The following is a 5,858-nucleotide window of genomic DNA, read 5'->3' on the forward strand; positions in this document are numbered from 1 at the left end:
CCCCCTTTCCTGGCCGGCCGGGTAGCGTGCTCGGACAAGGGTCTGTTGTGGACTTAGGGGGGACCCCTACGCCGTTTTTTTTCTGCGTTGGGGTTCCCCTTTAAGTCCATACCAGGCGGCGGGGCCAGCGACGTCTCCTTCGCAGGCCCCGCCTACCTGGATACCCGCTCGAAATGAGCGGACTTTTCTCCGGGCGGGAAAAGTCCGCTCATTTCAAAAGTACGGCGGACTGGCACACACACGGGCGGATTGTCCGCCGAAATGCGAGTCCGACGGACAGTATTACGGAAATTCCGAAATACTTAGTCCGCCAGACTGCACGCTGAAAAAGTCTGCTGAAGCCCACACACGAGCGGACTGTCCGATAAAATGTGTTTCGGCGGACTAAGTAGGCCAGACAGTCCGCCCGTGTGTACGCGGCTTTAGGCTCGATTCACATCTATGCATGTTGCTTTTGAGCGTTTTTGCAGTGCTTTTTGCGGTGCTTGCCGCGTTTTTGGACACGCGTTTTTGCGTTTTTTTTCTTTTTCTTACACTGTGGTTGCTTAGCAACCAGATATATACAGTGAAAAAAAATGAAAAAACAAAAAAAAACGCAAATCCCGGCAAAAAAGCAGTAAAAACACTGTAAAAACGCAGTACTTGCGTTTTTAATGCAGGTCCATTGACTTCTATTACATGCAAAACGCTGCATTTTGCATGAAAAAAAGTCCCTTTCCAAAAACGCAGAGGCACAAAAATGCATTGATGTGAACATGTTCCATAGGAACCCATGTTAAAAAATGTCCTTGCATTTCTGCAAAATGCAAAATCAAAAAACGCGCTAGTGTGAATCGAGCCGTAATACCTATAGGGATCCTCCTTGTCCTAGTGTACCTTAACTAGTGGTCTCTGTCCTGCATGCCAGGAAGACCAGTGTCCCAATGTTGCACTATGCCCCTGTCATTCATGGGAGTCCAATCTAAAGAGTGTGGACAGTTTATTTTGTATGGGTGAAGGATAACATGGTCTGATTACCAAATTGATAAAGGAGGGAGAAGGTGTGCAGCCTCTATTAGGCCCCTTTCACACATGCTGACCGTACATTAGATCAGTTCAGTCACGTTTTTTATCATCAGTTGTTGTCAGTTTTCATCCTTTTCATTTCAGTTTTTCATCCGTTTTTCATCAGTTTATGTCCTTCTTCATCCGTTTATGTCCGTTTTTCATCCGTTTTTGTCCGTTTTTCATCCGTTTTTCATCCGTTTATGTCCGTTTTTCATCAGTTTTTGTCCGTTTTTCATCCGTTTTTATCCACTTTTTTAGAACTGTATGCAATCATTTTTTCATAAATTATGTGGATTTTCCCATGATTCCTTGTTTTCCCCAGCATGCATTGTGCTTCCCATGCTGCTTTGTGGTTTCAGCTGGCTTTGTGCTTCCAGACTCAAGAGTGTTTACATCATCGAAAATAGGGAGAAGACTACTTGAGGGCCACTTCCATTTGCCATCAGACAAACCTCTTCCAGGAACTGTGGGGCCAGATATGCCACATGTACTTGTAGCTGATGAGGCATTTGCACTTTCTATGAATCTCCTAAGGCCTTATGCCAGGCACAATCTAACTCCCTCCAAAAAAAATTTTAACTATCGGTTGAGTCGCGCAAGGCGACTTATTGAATGTACCTTTTGGCATTTTGACCAGCAAGTGGCGCATATTCCATACAACAATTCAAATGAGCCTGAAGAATGCCGAACTAGCTATACAAGCATGTTGTGTCCTCCATAACATTATACGTGAGAAAGAAGGAATTACTGTTGAGGAAGAGGACGAGATCGATTTACCTTCTGTACGGTTTACTGGACTGCGACCCAACAATTCAGTTGTTACCATGCGTGATACGTTTGCAAACTATTTCATGTCCCCAGAGGGAGAGGTTCCGTGGCAGTATCAACATGTGTAAAAACACTCACCAGGCACTTTATTGGGTATACCTTTGTTAGTACATGTTTGACCGTATTTGTTTTCCCACATAAACTGGAAATGCAATAGTTTTAAGAAATAATGCATTTTCATGTTAGCAGTATAGCAGTCTTGTAACTGCTATCAGTGTATAAAGCTTGTAGTTTTCATTCTCCTAGTGCCAAGATCAATCACCATTGACCCTATGACCATCACATTCTTTTGTATCAGTTGTTTTTGTGTAATATAGAGTACAATAAACACAATAAAATATTCCATACAGTCCATTATGTTTAATAATGTCAGTGACGACAACATAGAAACGCAAAAAAAAATTCAAATCGACAACCATATTTACAAAAATATATATAACCCAAAAAAACAAAAAATTGCTGCAGTGCAAACTGGGTGGCCAACTAGAATGGGGGAGGCAACATAAAATGTATTTTTTTTAAAGATCTTGATAATAAGGACTGTGGGAAGTGGGATAGGGATTGGATGACTGGGGAGAACTAAGGTAAGAAGTGGCCGGGGAACTGGAGGGTGCCACTTGAGGTGGGGGTGCAAAATTTTGGGCAGTGGGGGCTGGAGCACGTTGGTGATGGGGGATAATGCCTGGGTGGTGATATGGATGGGGATAAGGATGCTGCGGAGCTTGCTCACCATATGGATGTTGGGGATGGGTAATAACTGGTGGCATGGGATCTCCAGATAGTGCAGCCCTTACGCACACACCAGTGAAATTGAAGATGGCCATGTGAACGTCCATTTTGCGTGCAGTCGGAACCTTTGAAAGGTGGTGATATAGGTTCTTCACAAAGCTTGCATCTTCATTATTGGGGTCTGCAAAAGGATCGTTGCTATCCGCCCGTCTCATTGCCGTCATCTCTTGCATAAAGGACAGCATAGCTCCATCCATGTCAGGCCTATGCTGTCCGTGTCGTTTGCTTCTGGAAGCAGTAGTAACAGAACGAATCTGAGGGTTGGAACATTTATTAGTACATTTTATTCTATCAACATTTCAAAATGGGACATTTTATATAGGATACTTACAGGCACACGTTGTGGCACACGTCTTTCAAGCGTGGCTGTAGATTGTGAAGATGGCATTTCCTCAGGAGCTTGCTCCCTACCACCAACTCCAATGTCTTCCTCTGCCGCAGGCTGGGTATCCACTGCACCCCCTTCCTCTTCTGTATCTGAAATGTTGCTGGTGGTACTGTAAAATATTTGTTAATAGATGGATTATAGGTGAGTATAGTAGAGTTATTACAATACATGGATCCATGTGTGTCATTAAAGTGGACCACTTATACATACAGGTAGGTGCAAGAAATATCCCCTAAACCTACACGGTTTGGAGATATTAGCAGAAAACCCGTAGACAACGGCGCCTAAGCGTGCCGTTTCTGAAGACGCTTGTGCCATGACTGGTGGATCCCACGTGCATGACGTCATTGTGGCTAGGGCCAGTCCCAGTACCGAAGCCATGATACGCAGAAGTCACTCAGGGAGTGATGGCGGCAACGGAGGAGGAGAACGGGGACCACAGCGGGGGCTTCCATCACAGCTAAGTAATTCATAATGAGCTAGCATGCTTGTACTTTTCTGTACTTTTGTACTTCCTCTTTGGAGTATATAATTTTTTTTACTCGGCCAAATAATTGAATGTAGGGGAGAAATAATGTATTTACTTACTTTCTTAAGTTCATAACACTTCTCAAGAAGTCCAGTGAATCAAAAAAGGGGCTTTTTTTTTTGTTGATGGTCCTGCTCCGCTCCGGCTTTCTCTTGCCTCCTCCTTTAGCTCCCGTCTGTAGCGGTCTCTAAGGGATCTCCACCGTGTGATGATTTTATCACCTGTATAGGAACAGTAGACACAATGAACTGATAGAACTCCAACATGACAATTACATATAATATGAGGCCACGTGGCCTCGTGACCATGTGGCCACGTGACATGCCACATGAAATGCCATGTGACATGCCACATGAAATGCCACGTGACATGCCACATGGCCACGTGACCACGTGACATGCCACATGGCCACGTGACCACGTGACATGCCACATGGCCACGTGACCACGTGACATGCCACATGGCCACGTGACCACGTGACATGCCACATGGCCACGTGACATGCCACATGGCCACGTGACCACGTGACATGCCACATGGCCACGTGACATGCCACATGGCCACGTGACATGCCACATGACCACGTGACATGCCACATGGCCACATGGCCACTTGACCACGTGACATGCCACATGGCCACGTGACATGCTACATGGCCATGTGACCACGTGACATGCCACATGGCCACGTGACATGCCACATGGCCACGTGACCACGTGACATGCCACATGGCCACGTGACATACCACATGGCCACGTGACATGCCACGTGACCACGTGACATGCCACATGGCCACGTGACCACGTGACATGCCACATGACCACGTGACATGCCACATGGCCACGTGACCACGTGACATGCCACATGGCCACGTGACATGCCACATGGCCACATGGCCACGTGACATGCCACATGGCCACGTGACATGCCACATGGCCACGTGACCACGTGACATGCCATGCCATGAAATGCCATGTGTTTCACCATGCCAAGCCACAAACTGCTTACCACGTATCCGACGGTGCTTATTACTAAGCGACATCCAGTTTGGTGTGACCTCCTCAAAAATCTCCTCCCACTTCATGCTGGTGATATTGCGGTCACTGTACTCAGCACATGTTTTGTCCCATAAGCCAGGCCTGGCATGCACGAGCTGAATGAGCCTTTCATGAGAGACATCTCTGGCCATTTTTTCTCTTCTCTCCAGGCTGCTCTCCTCTCTCTCTCTCTTGGCAGGTCTCCTCTCTCTTGGCAGGTCTCCTCTCTCTTGACACGTCTCTTCAAAACACACAGGTTCAGGCAGCTCTCTTTCTATGCACTCTCCTCTCCTCTCTCCACTCTCTCCACTAGCAGCATGTGCTTGTACATGTGACTGACCACTACCTGGGTCAGAGGTCACCTGTACATTAATATATATTTTTTGCTCAAAAACGGATGTCCGCGGAACGGATCGTCCGCAAACGTCCGTTTTACGTCCGTTCCGTTTTTTGGACGGAAGAGAAAATAGGGTTTTCTTCCGTTCGGAAAAACGGAGCTGAACGGAAACGGACGTTAACGAACGTTTGCGGATGGTCATCCGCAAACGTCCGCAATGCCATTGACATGCATTGTGCTCCGTTTTCGTCCGAAAACGGATGTAGGGAAAAACGGACGAACGGTCCGCACATGTGAAAGGGGCCTTAAGAAACGAGTGTACCTGTTGGCAGGTGGTTTCAATTCGGGTACTCAGACCATTTCCCATACTTAGGATAAAAGAGAGGCTTAAGGGAGACTGCCTTTGGAGCTGGAGGTGGGGCACTGTGTACCTTATAACACTATGGGGCTGGAAATACTCAGGACCACATTGGGAGGTCTTGTGCTACATATCAGGGAAGGGGTTAGGAAAACCAACTTGCTCTGTCCAGCATCACTTTGCAAGGATAGGCAGGCAGGGGGTAGTATCTAGGTTGCCTATAAGTCCTAATAGATTGGTTGATGACTCAGTTCCAGGATCGTCAAAAAAATCTAACTTGCACTGTTCGCAATCCCTAATGGCAGGGATGGAACGGTGGGCAGATATTGTGGTCAATCTGGGTGCCATCCTATCAGACTCTACTGTTACACCCTGGAGTCCATCTTGTTCTGATGGTTTGAATCTGGACAGCCTCAGATGACTGATACTGATGAGTGCAGGAGAAAGGAAAGTGTTGTGCTATGGGAAAAGACAACAATACTGGCACAGGAGGGGGTCATGTCCAATGGATGCCGGGGTAGTGTCCCAACTGGTCCTAAACAAAG

General features: G+C 46.7%; 1 long non-coding RNA gene across 1 annotated transcript; it reads right to left on the reverse strand.

The window, feature by feature from the left end:
• Positions 1 to 2,220: 2,220 nt before the first annotated feature.
• On the reverse strand, positions 2,221 to 5,059 carry LOC143986581 (uncharacterized). The gene is made up of 4 exons (XR_013276546.1): positions 4,590 to 5,059; positions 3,641 to 3,802; positions 2,996 to 3,161; positions 2,221 to 2,918 (listed from the first exon to the last, which is right to left on the reverse strand). It is a non-coding gene; the product is annotated as an uncharacterized LOC143986581 (long non-coding RNA).
• Between the last annotated feature and the right edge of the window lie 799 nt (positions 5,060 to 5,858).

This window comes from Lithobates pipiens, unplaced genomic scaffold (genome assembly GCF_037356315.1).
Source record: "Lithobates pipiens isolate NorthernLeopardFrog02 unplaced genomic scaffold, aLitPip1_a1.2 Scaffold_17, whole genome shotgun sequence".
Lineage (NCBI taxonomy): Eukaryota > Metazoa > Chordata > Amphibia > Anura > Ranidae > Lithobates > Lithobates pipiens.